At 44.0% G+C, this 17,082-nt stretch overlaps 1 long non-coding RNA gene across 1 annotated transcript; it reads right to left on the bottom strand.

Annotated features, from left to right (window-relative positions):
- Positions 1-838: 838 nt before the first annotated feature.
- On the bottom strand, positions 839-11,343 carry LOC131895937 (uncharacterized). Its single transcript, XR_009375325.1, has 4 exons — positions 11,084-11,343; positions 8,612-8,869; positions 3,786-3,944; positions 839-984 (listed from the first exon to the last, which is right to left on the bottom strand). It is a non-coding gene; the product is annotated as an uncharacterized LOC131895937 (long non-coding RNA).
- Positions 11,344-17,082: the final 5,739 nt, after the last annotated feature.

The following is a 17,082-nucleotide window of genomic DNA, read 5'->3' as shown; positions in this document are numbered from 1 at the left end:
ACACACAAAATCTAGAACCCTTATTGGAGTTTCTGTAGATGCATACCTGACTAGGACACTCTGGGCATCGAGTCAAAGCCTGAATGCCAGACTAACAGGACCCTGGGCTCTAGATAGCTCAGCCTGGGCACCATGCATTTACCACACCAGAGCCAGATCCTCCATGGTTTCTAGGGTTTCATCTCAGGAGACACAGGTCTCCTTGATCTTCAACCTGCTTCTAGGTGACCAGGGTCATCTGCTCCTCAATCCATAGCTTAAAGCGTTCTTGAGTCTAGTTGTTCTTCAAATTCCAAGCATACTAGAATCCAGACAGCATGTTAAATACTTGTTGGACTTTACCCAAGAGCCTCTGGTTCTGAAGGTCCCACAAATCCTTGTTTCTTCCATATTCTCATGTGATGCTGATGTTGGGATGCAGACACCACCTCAAGAGAAGCAACTCTTTGGCTGGCAATTCCTAAAGACAAACTTTTTCTTTTCCATGTGTGGTTTTTGGTCACTGGATTTATTCTCAGAGATGCTGAGGTTATGGACACATTGTGTTAGTGCTTAAAATAATCCGAAGGAGATAATCTAACCAGGCACTCTGCAGGCAAACAGTTTTCAGTCTGGCTGTGTGTGGGAGAGCAGTCCATCCTCTGGAAGGGGCTAATTTTCTTCCAGTTGAAGGAAAGCCATTAAAGGAAGCAAGCTCTTGTGTTTAAATGATTCAAAATGGGTGGGATTTGAACAGGTAGACATGGAAAACGTGTACTGGAAGTGAGAAAACTAAATACAACCACAAAGGGCAGAAAAGGAATAAATAGGGAATAAAAGGAGTTTGGCTATACTTCCCACAGTTTTCTCAGCGCTCTCTTAGGGAAACGCTCTTTGAGTAAGCCATCTAGTCTTCAATCTGTCGCTTCTGTCTATAATTTGGTGATCTCAAGTCTGTTACTTCTGCCTAAAATCTGGTTGTTACGTGGTGTCCAACACAAGGATCTGGAAAGGAGAGTCAACAGTAGGGATTTCAGGAACCAGGGTAAAGGAGGAGGGAGGCGTGGATACTTCAGTAAGTCTTTGAAAAGTAAAGTGGAATTAGCCTGCCGACTATTGAAACAACATGGGGATTTATTGCTCATACAGTGGGAGAAAAGTCTAGGCGATGGATGGGTCAGGACTCACGTTCTGTCTCTGCATTTCTGGAGGCTCAGCTTCTCTCTGTTTTGGTTTCAACCTCAAGTCAGCTTTCTCACAGTCTCCGGATAGACAGCTTTCTGTCAAGAAAGCCTCTCTGACAACCCCCCACCCCTCAGGCTTTCTTCTCTTTGTTGAGGGCAGAATGAAAGGTCTAAGTCCTGCACTGGGTTGGATTGCCTCCTGCGCTTCTTTCTGGAACATGCAACACATGATTGGCTTAGACTTGGTGACTGAACTGATCAGCACCCAGGAAAACCATGATCCGTTTAGACCAACCAAAGCTCACAAAGCATGCAAGGTAGGGCGGGTCTGACCACACCAAGTCACCAGGAAGCTGGGTAGTGGGGAATATGGGGACCAGTGGTTAGCGGGACACAGAAACAATGTTTTGGAGAACGGTCTCTGAAGTCATCCCATTACTTCCCTTGGTCTAAGGTTGATAGTAGGCTCATTCGTGCCTTAAAGCAGTGGTTCTCAAATTGTGGGGGCCGCATATCAGCTATCCTGTATATCAGATATTTACATTACCATTCATAACAGTAGCAAAGGACAGTTATGAAGTAGCACTGAAATCATTTTTTGGTTGGGGGATCACCACAACATGAGGAACTGTATTAAAGGGTCGCAGCATTAGGAAGGTTGAAAAACACAGCCTTAAAGTCTTGGGATGATCCTGTTTTAAAGGACAGTCCAGGCAAACAAAAGTAATTTTCCACAGGGCAACCTTAACTGTCAATGGAGTGAACCCTTGGATATAGTACTGTGCTCTGAAGAGTGTAACTTTTTTTTTTGTTTTAAAAAAAAAAAAAACTTATTTCCTTTCGTATGTGTAAGTATTTTGACTGCACGTATGTATGTGCACCACATGCATTCCTGGTGCCTGTGGAGATCAGAAGAGGCATCCGATCCCCTGGAACTAGAGTTACATATGGTTGTGAGTAGCCATGTGGTGTCTAGCCATCTCTCCAGCCCCTGGAGCTCTTTAAGATTTTAGATGTGATATTCTTTATCCCTAACGCATATCTTGCTTCCTATGATAGTGCTACCTCAAGAATACTTGGCAAATTTCTAAAGTGCTTGTGACTCAAGGTTTGCAGAAACCAGGCATGGTGGCATGCACCTGAATCCTGGCACTTGGGGTGTGGAGACAGGTGGCTACTTCTAGGTCAAGTCCATCACTGATCGGGTCAGGGCAGAAACTCAAGGCAGGAATCTGAAGGCTATCCCACACAGCATTACCCCCAACCAGGGAGCCCTGGAAGGCACTGCTGGCTCTGTGGCTCACTCTAAGCCCTTTACTAACTGAACTGAGTTCCCCATAAACCTAATTGTTACTGCTATTTGTAACATAATTTTAAATCTTTTCCCACTTAGTAAATAACTTCTACTGTTTAAATTAATTTGAAGTGGGGGTTGGTAGAGAGATGGCTTAAGAGCACTGGATGCTCTTCCTGGAGACCTGGATTTGATTCCCAATACACATGTTGGCTCACAACCATCTGCAACTCCAGTTCCAGGGGGATCTGATGCCCTCATCTGCCCTCCATGGGCACCTGGCATACATGTGGTGCAGACATACATGCAGGCAAAACCCACCTGTATACATAAGAAAAGTTACAAAAGGAATAATTGAAAACAAAGTATCTTCATGGGGGCAGGTGAGTTCAAGGTCAGTCTGGGCTGCATACAAACATGCGTACATAAATAGTAAATAAATAAACAAGGCAAGCAGAATCAGTTTGTGAAAAGCTTTCTCTAAAATACTTTGGCAAGGTTAGAGGAGGGTGGTAAGTGAGCGGGGAGGCCACCCACTTCACTTGTCCTGTCCACGCAGGGCTGTTATGCTCTCTGTCCGCGTACTGACAGGTGATTAGTTTTGTGTAATAAATTCAGGCTCAGTTCATTCTACCCAGAGTTGGTCCTGCTCTTCAGTGTGTGGCAGCGAGCAAATCAGAAGAGAATCTAATGTCCCAGGTTCTCCCCATATCATCCCAAGTCCTAAATTCAACAGCATTTCCCTTTCAGTCTGGTTTAAGTATTTTCCCAACAGGGATAATCCAGGGTTGCCTTGGGGTTTGTTACAGTGGGGTGTGCTAGGAGACTGGGTGAATGTGGAGGAAAAGGGGGCCAGAGGGGAGTGCTTTTCTTCTACAGTGCTCTTTTTGAAGGGTCTTGCTGATGCAACAGAGGATTGTACTCAATGGTCTGTGGCATCCAGCTTTCAATCAAAGAAATAATCATTAACTCAAAAGAGTAGATCTCATTAGCCATAGGACCATGTTCCACCTGTGCATGTATGCATGCATGCCTCTTGTGTGTGTGTGTGTGTGTGTGTATGTGAGTGTGCTTGTGTGTATGTAAAGTGTGCTTGTGTGTATGTGTGTGAAAGTATGCTTGTGTGAGAGAGTGTTTGTGAGTGTGCCTCTCTGTGTGAGTGTGCTTGTGTGAGACAGTGTTTGTGTGTGTGTGTTATTGTGTGTGTGTGTGTGTTATTTGTGTGTGTGTGTGTGTGTGTGTGTGTGTGTGTGTATGTTATTGGGAACTGAATCTAGGGCTAGACAATTGCTCTATGACTGAGCGATAGCCTCATCTCTCTTTTTTACCTTTTACTTTGTAGCAGGATCTAACTCTGCATCAGCAGCTGACCTTGAACACTCCATCCTCTTGCCTTGGGTTCCCGAGTAGATGGGCTATAGACACGCACCACCAAGGGGTGAGTTCCCTTTGTGCATTGCGAGCTTCCTCTCTTCCCTGTCTCTTACCTGAAGAGGCCAGGATAAGAGATTAATTAATTAATACATACATATGCACATACACACACATACACACATATATACACACATACATATACACATATATACACACACATACATACATACACACACATACACACATATATACACATACATACACATACATACGTACACACACATACACACATATATACACATACATACACACATATAAATACACACACATACACACGTATACACACACATACATACACACATACATACACACATATATATACACATACATACATACATACACACACATACATATATACACATACATACACATACATACGTACACACACATACACACATATATACATACATACACACATATAAATACACACACATACACACGTATACACACACATACATACACACATACACACACACATATATATACGCACACATACATACATACACACACATACACACATACAAATAAGATTAATATATCAATAATCATATTCAAGAAACCAAGACGCTTTCATTAAAACGCTGTGTGACCTTGGGAAAGATACTTATCATGTCTGTGTTTTTCAGTATGAAATCAGGGAAGATACTAAGCTCTGGTATGTTTAACCTTGAGATATTTTTAAATTCCCTCCATTAAAGAATTGGAAATGAGTTTAAATGGCAGAGGAGAGGAGAGGACAGGAGAGTGGAGTAGAGGAGAGGGGACGAGAGGAGAGGAGGGGAGGGGAGAGGAGAATCAATGGGAAAGCTGTAGTCTACCAAAAATTAAAAAAAAATACAGTTAAAAATAAAAAGCTAGAGAAAGCGGCAACTCCAAGCCCAGCATCCACCCTGTCTTTATCAGTGAACACACAGATACTGTGAAAGTTCAATTTTATTATGTAAAGTAACATGTAAAGTCACCGTCTTTAAACAATATCATGTTCCTGTAAATACTCAGGACAACTAGTCTCCTCGATTTGTGTGTGTTTCTAAACATATTAAATGTACAAACAAGCGTACTAGGGCATATTCATATTTTATTACTGTGTGTGTGTGTGTGTGTGTGTGTGTGTGTGTGTATGTGTGTGTGTGTGTATTTATGCTTGCCAATTCATATGATGTGAATGGAGGTCAGAGGACAGCTTTTGGGAGTTGGGCTTTCTCCTTCTACCATGTGGAGTCTGAGTATCCAACTCCTTAGTTAGGCTCGGTGGCAAGTGCCTTTACCCACTGAACCATCTTGTCACCTTGGGTTTTTTTTTTTAAAGGGCTAGCGTACTTCATACTGCTATATTTCATTTCAGTTAGCAATATGCTTCTGAGGTCACTTCATGTCTGTCAGACAGAACCGCCTCATTCCCTTTTAATACACACTGCTGTTAAAATGCTCCGTCCAGGGCCAGGGATGTAGCCGGGTTGGTAGTGTTTGTCTACACGCACGAAGTCAGCCTTCAACCCCACCCTCCACCCGATCCCAGCACTGGGGAGGTGGCAGTCAAACAGTCAGAAGTTCAAGGCCATCCTCCGCTACTAGGGAGCTTGACGCCAGCTGGGCTGCAGGATACTGCATCTCAACAACAAACCAGGAGAAGGTTCTAGTGTCCAGACGTAGACGCTGGATCCACTAGATTCCTGCTAGCGGGTGTTTGTGTTGCCTCCAGGCCTGTGATCACAGCAGAGCTTCGACGGAAACAGCAGATGCTTCCCAAGCACTTGTCTCTCTTCTCTAATTTTAACGCTTGCTTGGTTTATGATGTGTTTGCGTGTCCTAGAATTCACTCAGTTTTAATGCGGTGACTTTGTTTTACTGAACGCACCACATAGGTAACTATCACCACGTTTTTTGTTTTTTTGTCACGAAAGATCTCTTGGGTTCATTTAGTGTTTAAAAAGATAATATCAGTATGGATTCATTGTACAATAGATGGGCTTTGTTATGACATGTTAAAACACGTGTATTGCGGATTCATTGTACAATAGATGGGCTTTGTTATGACATGTTAAAACACGTGTATTGCATACTTTGCTCATGTTCAATCCTCTATTATCGTTTCTTGTCCCCTCTTTTCCCTCCTGCTGGTCCCCAGTCAAATAGTCCCCCTTCTTTCGTGTCTCATCTCTCTATATGTTGTGTGTGTATGTGTGTGTTTATATGTGTGTATGTGTGTGTATATATATGTGTGTATATATGTGTGCATGTATGTGTATATGTATGTGTGTGTATATGTGTATGTATGTGTGTGTATATATATGTGTGTATGCATGTGTGTATGTATATGTGTGTATATGTGTATGTGTGTATGTATGTGTGTATGTATGTGTATATGTATATGTGTGTATGTATGTATGTGTCTATATGTCTATGTATGTATGTATGTATACATTAACTTATATATATTTATTGTCAATCAGTCTTCTTCCCACCAACAGCCACTACTGCCCTTGTGTCCCTACTGCGTCCTTTGGATGTTTATATGTGGAATCATATACTGTGGGTCTTTGGGTCTGATTTCTTTTGCTGAGTCTGACTGAGAGTGTTTTGAGGTTCATCCATGCTACACCATATACATCCTTCGTTCCTCTTATTACTCAGTGGTATGACCATGCCACACTTTATCTATTCACCAGCTGGATATTCTGGTTGTTTCTAATTTTGGGTACTCTGAATAATTCTGCAAATGACGTTTGTGTGGGGCTTTTGTGGAGATGGATGTTTTCACTTCCCTTGGCAAGGGTTTCTACGTGTAGAATTGCTAGCTCATTAGGTAGATTCACGTTTAGTTTTTTAGTAAACTGTTTTTCACAATGTCTTTACTATTTTTTCCTCCACCGGGGAGAGACAGGGGCTGCTTCTGTTCTTTACACTGCTCTCTGACAGGCAACCCTCCCAGGGCGGGGTGGCATCCTCCCGGGGCGGGGTGGCATCCTCCTGGGCGGGGTGGCATCCTCCCGGGGCAGGGTCGCACCTTCCCAGGGCTCTGGTTTGGATCTCCCTGATGACTGAGGATGCGGAACATCTTTTCATAGGTTTGTTTTCCTGTCTTTATTTTCCGTGTACAACTTAGCATCATACCCGAAAGAGAGCACGACACCTGGGCCCACATCACACGGCAGCCCTGCTGCATTCACAGTTCTCTGTGGTGAGCCAAAAATAAATAAATAAATGAATGAATAAAAAACAAAAACAGAAAAAAAAACAAACCACCAAACCAAACCAAACACCAAAACAAAACAAAAAACCAAAACAACAACACAAATTGTCCCTTTTCAAGTGTTTGAGATGCTCTCAAGAACCAACCTATAGACTCATACTTTCTACCAATTTGTGTAAAAGACATCATTTTTATAATTTTCCAGACATTAAGCCCAAAGCTACTGGTATTAGACCACACTCACACAATGGTTATTTTCCTATTCAGAAGACCTTTATAAAAATGTAAATAGTACTATATTTACATCATTTCTACCCTCTCTCTTCCCCCTCCAACCCCTTCCATGCCTCACTGCTCCCCTAAGTCATAATCTCTTATTTAATTGTGTGTGTGTGTGTATGTGTGTGTATATGTGTGTATGTGTGTGTATGTGTGTATGTGTGTGCATGTATGTGTGTGTATGTGTATGTGTATATGTGTGTTTTGTGTGTGTGTGTGTATGTATGTGTGTGTGTATGTGTGTGTATGTGTATGTATGTGTGTGTGTATGTGTATGTGTATGTATGTGTGTGTATGTGTGTTTTGTGTGTGTGTATGTGTATGTATGTGTGTGTATGTGTGTGTGTGTATGTGTATGTGTGTGTGTGTATGTGTGTGTGTATGTGTGTATGTGTGTTTCGTGTGTATGTGTGTATGTGTGTGTGTGTGTGTGTGTATAAAACCTCCCAGGTAGTCATCTCTAAACATGTACATTATATGTACTTTTTAAGAGCATAAATGTCTATATTTAGAATCTGTATAATTAAAAGCCTGTATTATTTTTTAAAAGTAGGAAACTTGCCCTGAGCCATACAGGAAAAAGAAAGGAAAGCAGAGAGGGACTGAGAAGCCTGGTACTCTTTTGAGTGAACATACTTTTTTTAGGTTGATTTTGAAGCCCCCCAACCCATGACTCCCTCCACGAACGCCAACAATTCAGCACGCGTTTGTCCTCTCTAGCACAGAACGATAAATGTGTCATTCTCACCCTCAGCGAAGCCACGAAACATGAGCCACGGGCTGACTTAAGTGTCCTTTTCCCTCAGGGAACAGTCAGTGCCCAGTGGCTGAGACGCGTGGCAGCTAACCCAACCTCGTGAGTCAAACCTACTGTCAGTGTCCTCACTGGGGGACAGACCTGACAGGAAGTGGTCACCCGTGGAGGAGCTGTAGCTGACGCACAGGGGCCTCACCACCGGCCCGCTCTGTGAGCCCTTTCTTTCCAATCAACCCACAGCAGTGGTCCTGGGAAGAAGAGTGGGAGGAAGCTTACTCTGCACATTACTTTCCCAGTGAGCGTTACTCCAGGAGACATGTTTACCCCTTAGTTGGCATGTCACTTTAAAAAAACAGCCGCACTGCGGTAGCCCACAGCAGAAAAGGAAACTCGTGAAGAAGCCATCTCCCTGGAGAGCCTCCACATTACTGTGACACCAGCTAACCATGTAACAGTCTGAGGAGGCAGTCGATGTGGGCTCTGATCCTTACCCTGTTACCGTTCCTGGCTGACAGGTGAGGAAATAAATTCGATACTATGGCCAGGTAAGAGGCAGGGCTGCAGCTACCTTTGTTCCCGGCAGTCTAGGTTTGGTCCAGAAGCCTAGGATGGCCTCCTGTTCAGGAGAGCATTTTCCAACAGTGAGATTTCCCCCGAATCATTGAGTAAGTCTGCAGGAATGTGGAGAGCCAAGGTAGTCTTCTTATTGCCAACAGTAGCTCCCAGCAAGTATTGCAGACTGGCCTAACCTGGTAATGACATTCATTAGCAAGCGTTACAATGTGGACAGACTTGACAATATTATGCTAAGTGGAAGATTCTGATTATACGAAGTGTCCAGAAGAGGCAAATCCACAGAAATAGAACAGAACTTGGTGGTTACTGAAGGCTGTGTGGACTAGGACAGGGCATGGAGATGATGGGGAGATGGGGAGATGGGGAGATGGGGAGATGGGGAGATGTGAGACTTCTTTTGGAGGTAATGGCACACTCTAAAATTGATTGTGGTGATGATGGTTACACAAGCCAGTTATAACGAAAGTCATGGAGTCATAACTCTTCAGTGGGTGAAGTATGTGGTATATTAATTATCTCATTACAGAGGTGTTTAAACATCACTCTGGGTCAATAAGTCACAGGAGGTGTCTCCAACTTGAAACCACAAGTCCATAGGTGTGCCAAACCTTGTCCCTTCCCTGTATGGAATTTGCTATACTATTGCAAAATACCATAAAAAAAATTGGGGTCTGAGGAGGTAGCTCAGTCTTAGAGGACTTCCGAACATGTACAGGCCCCCGGGTCTGATCTTCAACACAACAACATGGAATATGAGATGAAAAAAATAAAAGTGACTTAGGTTTGTGCTACTGCTATATGTGTACCTCTAATTCTAAAATTATCCTGTCAGTAATACTGAGCAATAGCCACTTTAAAATCTTAAAGACACCTTTAATTAAAAAAAAAATCTCGCCAGGTGTGGTGGTGCATGCCTTCAATCCCAGCACTCAGGAGGCACAGATAGGTGGATCTCTTTGAGTTCAAGACTAGCCTGGTCTACAGAGCAAGTTCCAGGAGACCTAGGGCTGTTACACAGAGAAACCCTGTCTCAAAAAAAAAACAAACAAACAAACAAAAAACCAAACCAAACAAACAAACTCAACCCAAATTTATAGCTCTGGCTTCTATGCCGGATCGAGCCTCTAGTGAGGAACAATTTTCCTGCTGTCCAAGGGCAGCTTCTCCTGCCTGCTCTGCATGGTGGGCCCCCTCAGCAGCTTGAGGATGGCCCATCTCCACTCACTTTTCTCGGTTCTGTGTTTATTCTGGACTATTCTTACTATAAGTTGACAATGCCCCTCCCTCTCTGTCTCTACATCTGTCTCTGTCTGTCTATCTCTCTCCCATCTTCCTTCCCTCCCTCTGTCCTCTTCCTTTTGTTTCTGTCTTTCTGTGTTGGGGATCAGACCCAGGGTCTCTGACGTGACAGGTAAATATCCAACCATTGAGCTGCACTTTTGCCTTGAAGTTTTCTTTAAGCATTTTCTTTCTCACAAAAGATGAGTTATAAGCATTTTCAAAATTCAAAACATTTTGAAACTTTTTTTTTTTTTTTTTTTTTTTTTGGTTTTTCGAGACAGGGTTTCTCTGTGTAGCTTTGCGCCTTTCCTGGGACTCACTTGGTAGCCCAGGCTGGCCTCGAACTCACAGATCCGCCTGGCTCTGCCTCCCGAGTGCTGGGATTAAAGGCGTGCGCCACCACTGCCCGGCCATTTTGAAACTTTTAAAAGTACTTCTTTCTACCTATTTGGGAAGCCTTTCCCAATACACATTACTATGACCACTAAGAAATATCTACAGGTTTCACGTCTGTGAGTTTAACCACCTTTAGACCCAAATTACTTGGGAATAAAATTGTATATGTGCTGCAAAAGTAGACTCCCCTCCCCTGCCATTCCCTAAATGAGACTTTCTAACAACTCTATACATAGCATCTGTGGCATACTGGGCACTGTAAGTAATCTGGAGATGGTTCAAAGTATAAGAGGATATATGCCCAGGCTATGTGCAAACACTGTATCATTTTGTATAATAGACTTGAGCATCCTCGGATCTTGGTATCTCAGGGTGGTCCCAGTAACAACCCTACGAGGAAAGTGAGGGAAGGCTGATAGATAGGAATTAAATCTGGGCCTTACAGCTATAGTTCACACTTATAGCTCAGTGTGAACTCCTGAGCCACTAAATGTGCTTGTAAGCTAACGTAGAATGGAGTTGCAGGGGAATTCTCTTGCTGGCCTGTGCAAATAATTGGCCATATACACTGAGACAGGCTCACCTGACTCTTATGTGAGTTAAATATAATGGGTTACTCAGGGACCCCAAATGCTTCAGGGGTCCCCACATCCATGTTCATAGAAGTTCTGTAACCCAAAATATTGGAAATGCAGTTCGCTCTCTCTTACCAAATCCCCAAAGGACTCATACTGAGAAGGTATCCTTTCTTCAAACCTTCTTTTCCACTTCCCTTAGCAGATCTTAGCAGCCGCTGGGTAGGCATGCCAAACTCCTTGAGTCCAAGTGTTCATGGCTCTTCTTGCTTTTGGATGCTAACATCTACCACCTCTGCGCTGCAGCATTTTCTACCCATTAAGCGACTCTGTGGAACTTCAGGCTTAAGCGCAGACTTGCTTCCTGCAGAACACGGAGGGAAGATGGCCGCACTTTCTCTTAAAGGGGTGTCTGCCTGGGTGCGCAGAGAGGGAAGGGTTTCCATGCGGGGACTCACCTCATTCTAAACTCAACAGAGCGTCTTAAAGGGAAGGAGGCGTTGCACACCTCAACAGTCGCTGGAGAGGCCTTAGAGGGCATGCGTGAGTGGTGGAGCATCCCGCCCTTATGAGCGGAATGTTCAGGCAGGGTCACGCAGGACGCTCTGCTGCCACTACCCTGTTCCTACTTGAACAGGGAGTCCTTCAGTCTTCCAGAGCTGGGCCCTGCCAATGAGGCAAAGGTCCTGTCACACTGTGAAGTCCCCTCTCCACAATCCTGCTCATCGAAGGCTGTGTGGGTGCCAGCGAGACCCTTAGCTAATGCTAGGGAATCTTTCTCTGACAACCACCTCTCTGGTATTAGACAGCCTGGAAAACTTAAGAGGAAAGGATGGAAACTGGGTGTTAATGGTTCAGAGGCTGACACCCAGGCTGTCTTATGGTCTCAGCACCCCTGGACTGACCATTGACAGTTTCCAATCCCCTCTTCTCCATTCTTGCTCACCATACTACTGCGGTCTTTGCCCTCTTTCTGAGCTCCGTGGTGTCTGAGGGTTGAAAGGGGAAGCGGACTCCTACTGTTTGGATAGACTTAGTTGTGATTTCCAATCTCAGGCCTCTAGAAAGGACAGTTTTGGTGGGAGATGCCGATGCATGTCTGTAGGTAGAGTACGAAAAACAAGTCCTTTAGAGTCAGACCCACCTGCGTTCTCGGGGCTACCTTAGAGCTGTGCGAGCTAGGATCCGTGTTGCTCCCATGTCAGTCAGCAAGTCCTGAAGGCAGGCAGCCTCAAGGTAGCAGCATGTAGATGGAACTTCCTGAGCCTGTATTCCTCATGTATGCAATCTAAGGGGCACTGACAACCACTCCAGTTAATTTAAGATCCATTAAGTGACCTGACATTACCTGGTGACTAACAAGAGTGTGATGTCTGTGTCTACCAAAGAAGGCATGCTTGCTCAAAAGTGCAAGCCCAGTTCCTCCCCTCCCCTGGGGTGTTCAACAGGGTCGGTAGTTTCCAAATTTCAACATCTCTCCCATCTCAAGATTCATTTGAGTGCAGTCAACTCCTTTTGGGAGAAGTCAATATATGTATTTATTTTGTATTTTTTGAGATAAGCGCTCATCCAGCCTAGGTTGGCTTCAAACTTGCTGTGTAGCCAGGGATGACCTTGAATTCCTGATCCTGCTGTCTACACTTCCAGAGTTCTGCAATTACAGACTGGTTATGGGATGTTGGAGGTGGAACCCAGGACTCTGTGCGTGCTGGGAAAAGACTCCTATCAAGTGAGCTGTATTCCCAGCCTGCATAGCAAGAAGAGAGAGCCAGACTGCAGACTCATGGGCTTCTGCTCTCTCAGCTTGGGCTCTCATAGCTTTGGGATAGTCCCATCACTGTTCAATTTGTGGCTTTCAGGCAGGGCTACGCAACTCCACCACAAGCAACACTTTAACACTGCCCTCGAAGGAAGTGGAGTGCTGAGCTTCTAGTGGGGGGAGATCAAGGAGATCTCTAAATGTCTTGAGATGTGTAAGGGGGATCCTTGACATACCATCCCAGAAGCTCTCTGTTCCAGGAAGGCTGCTGAGGACCCTTCACCACTGTCTCAACTGTGCCTGGACAGAAGAGCCACACCACATGGCTCCTGGGATTCTAAAGGTCAGAATAATCACAGAACATACAGTGATGGTGGCCTTGTTTGTGTTTCAGGTCACGTGGCATGAAAGGATGACAGATCCAGGCTGCCTCCAGAGGCACAGGCTGTGTTTTTTATCAACATTACTTTCCCAGAAGGTTCCAGAGAAGTCTGATGTTGTGCTTCGATGCATGATAGCTGGTAATGACCCCTAGACTAGCAGCTACTCACCCTAGACTAGCAGCTACTCACCCTAGACTAGCCGCTACTCAGACTGACTACGGCTCATCCTAGCCTAGGTGCTGTTCAGCTTAGACTAACTGCTCATCCCCCACCCCATGCTTCTCTGCAGACCAGGTTTATTGGCTCAAAGACAATGAAAACATTTGAGAAAATTACCTGAGAAATGTATTCTGAGTCATCAATTAAGCAACTAAATCCTCTATGATGTTTTTCAAGTGACTTCTGGATGCTGAGTGATTTTCCTCACCTCATGCCGTGGCTCTTGGTTAGGCAGCCCTCCCACTGGCTAATTTTCAGACAATCCACTCTTCACTTGCTGTGGCATCCAGGAACAGCTTGAATAATTTCACTTGATAAAATGGAGCTCTTCTGTCAGCTTTTAACGGTGTCTGCAGGTTGGCTAAATTTGCCTCCCGCTGAACCATCCTTAGGCATGCTAGTAAACGAAGAACAATTTAAAACTAAAGCAAGAGGTGCCCAGAGGACATAAGGCCAAAGATGGGAACTACCCCTGGATTGGAGAATAGAGCACTTGAAGCTGATGATTGGGTATCGGTGGTCCACTGGTAAAGGGATTTCATTAAAAGTAAGGGGGGGGGGCAGAGAGATGGCTCAGACGGTACAGGCATCTGCAGTATAAATCTGACAGCCAGAGTTTGCTCCCTGGGTCCCACGCCAAGAGAGAAGTGACTCAGGCAGACTCCCACAAACCTGCTGTGTCATTCTCAACACACACTTGTGTGCACGTGTGTATACACACACACACACACACACATACACACACACACATATATACACACATACACACACAAAGGGGAAAAGGGAGAGATCCACACATGTACACACAGAAATAAAGAATAAAAATAGTAATTTGACAGATAAGTGTTTTTTTTAAAATCTGTTTGGATGATTCTTTTCTTTCTTAAATTATATCTCTACCCTTGAAAACAGGAAGGCACTACACCCATGGTGTTTCCTTAGGGCAAACAGGAATCACTTACCCCCTTACCTTCTCTTCCTAACTCACAGGAGGAGTGTGGCCATAGTCATGACTACGCTTTGTTTGCAGAAGTCAAGATGAAACCTTGTCTTCGGTCTGGAGGCTGGAGTACCCTACCCATCTGTACTCAGCCTCTCCAAGTCCATAGCTGGTGGCTTTCTCAATGCTCTTCGATGACCATTCAGACAGAAGGAGACACCCAAGCTGATCCTCAGTCTTCTGAGAGAACTGTCATGTGTTTAGACAGATCCTAAACTTGGTCACACAGTAGCTGGATCATTCCGAATGGTTCAGGTAGTGACTCACAGACAGATTCAAAAACAAGGGGAGGAAGGCTGGGGGTGGTATTGCTCAGTGGTAGAATGCTTGCCTAGCATGCGTAAGACCCCAGGTTCCATCCTTAGCATTGGAAAACAAAGGGAGGAAGGAGAAGTTTTAGGTGAGGTTTCCAGGAGAAAGGAGAACCTTCCAGAAGGTACAAGATACCACTTCCTTATGCATGTCTTATTTCTGGCTGATGGTTCAGGCTCAGGCTATGCCCAGGGAAAAACCCTGGCAGCAAGCAGGAAACTGGAGAACAGCCAGCCCTGATCATTCTGAATGAACAACTAGAGGTCAAAAGGTCCCAGGGGCCAGCTCTCACATACTTCACATGCTTTCTCCAGGTAAAGCCCCACACACGTGCAAAAGGAGGAATTCAGTGCTTCCTAAGCAGGGGCTGGAGGAAGCTGGTTCGAGAAGGGGAAGAACAGGCAGAAATGAAGCCCGACAGCCTCTTCTGTGGGTTTCCAGGGAAGCTCCTCTTGACTCTTTACATCTGCCCGTAGGAAGTTGAGGCAAGAAGTTGCCGGGCTAGGGTGTGTCCTTGCATGTGGGCCTGTGTTCTTGGCCTTGAGGGCAGCTGCTCAGGCACCTACTGGAATAAGAAGGTAGAAAAAACCCCAGAGCTGCCGGAAAGCATATTTATGGCCTTGGTATGCAGACAAGGAGCCGGACCGAGTATTCTCAGATCTTGCTAGTACATGTCTTTCTGACTCTTACCATCCCGACCTCTTTTTATCTCCTTACCCTTTCTATATATTCCTTGGAGGAACAGGGACTTCTTTGGGGCTCTCTGGGTTGCTTGCCAAATATTAGATAATATAGAAACAAACCTCAAGACTCTTCCTGGTATGGATCCAGAATGTATGTTGTTTTCCAAGCCTGAACTTCGCTTCCTGCACACACAGCACATTTGATAGTTCTTGGTGGCATGGAGAATAGTGATAAAGTTCTTTGGGACACACTGGAAACTTCCCCAAGGTAACAGGAAAGACAAAATTTTTACTTGTGTGGGTTAAATTCCTCCACTGGCCCATGATAATTGCATTTTATTCTTTATTTATTTATTTTGTGTGTAGGGGTGGGTACATGCATACCACAGAATGCATTTGGAGATCAGAGGTCAGAGGCCAGCTTATGGAAGTCAATTCTCTCCTTCCACCATGTGGGATCCAGGAACCAAAGTTAGCCATCAGATTTTAGTGGCAAGTGCCTTTATCTGCAGAGTCATCTCCCTGACCATCCATCATAGTTTTGTAGAATTAAAATTTATTTTGGATAATTTAATTTAAAAAATATTTTCTTATGATTAGAGACAGCATTTTTATTCTACATTTTATTAGCATATCCCTTTATGCTCATTCCCAGGCCGTCTTGTTAATACCCATTTATAGCTTTTTAACTTTTTCTGAAAATACTTAAATATTCTTTTTTTTAATCACCAGGTCAGCCCAAGCCAGAGGTGACTTGGTATAAGAATGGTCATGCCATAGATGAGGGAGGCACCATTTCCAGTTATGAATTCTTTGAGAACCAGTATATTCACTTGCTACATCTCTCATGGTAAGTGGCTTGGCTCCTGTGGATTGTTCACCAACATTCTGTCTTCCATGCTGGGCTGGTTACTATGAGATCAGGCCAAAAGATTTGCTTTTCAAGTCCTGATCTTAGATGTTACTGGCAGGCAACAGCCGAAGCACCCAGAAGTGACTAGAGTGGTCCCGCTATATGAATGGATTATCTGAAGAGTTAATCCACCATGGGTTGAAAATATTTTTTAAAGAATCTCATTGGGACTGGACATACTTATCTTCATTCCCTAGATCAGTGGTTCTTAACCTGTGGGTCACAACCCCTTTGGGGTTGAACAACCCTTTTGCAGGTGTTGCCTAAGACCATTGGAAAACACAGATATTTACATTACAATTTGTAACAGTAGCAAAACTATAGTTATGAAGTAGCAATGAAAATAATTTTATGGTTTGGGGGGGTCACCACCACACAAGGAACTGTATCAAAAGGTCACAGCATTAGGAAGGTTGAGAACCACTGGCCTAGGTAATATAGTACACGAGTAATTTATATATAATTTATGTTATCTTAGGCATTAGAATTAACATGGAGTGATTTGTACAAATAAGACCTCATATTATATAGGAAAGAGATTTGAGCATCCTTGGGGTCCTTATCCTGGAACTGAGATCTCCCTAGGATACTGAGAGGTAACTATATTCGTTGAGCTCAGGAACTTTTTAGCCATTGGTAGAGTGAAACTCAGGGAGTACTGAGTCTCGTGTGATGTCATATTCTAGTGGAGGAAACAGACATAAAAATAAGTGGTTATTTATTAGAAGAAAAAATATATTATTTATTACATCCCAGACACTAGGTTTTATTATTATATGTGTTTATACTCATAGCTATATTTGAAAGGCTGTTTTAGAGGTAGATTTAAGATTTTGGTAATTTCTCAACCTTATCTCTTGTTTTC

The sequence above is a fragment of the Peromyscus eremicus genome, chromosome 19, assembly GCF_949786415.1.
Source record: "Peromyscus eremicus chromosome 19, PerEre_H2_v1, whole genome shotgun sequence".
Lineage (NCBI taxonomy): Eukaryota > Metazoa > Chordata > Mammalia > Rodentia > Cricetidae > Peromyscus > Peromyscus eremicus.
The sequence above is the reverse complement of the archived record's forward strand: the minus strand, read 5'-3'. Positions and strand labels throughout refer to the sequence as shown.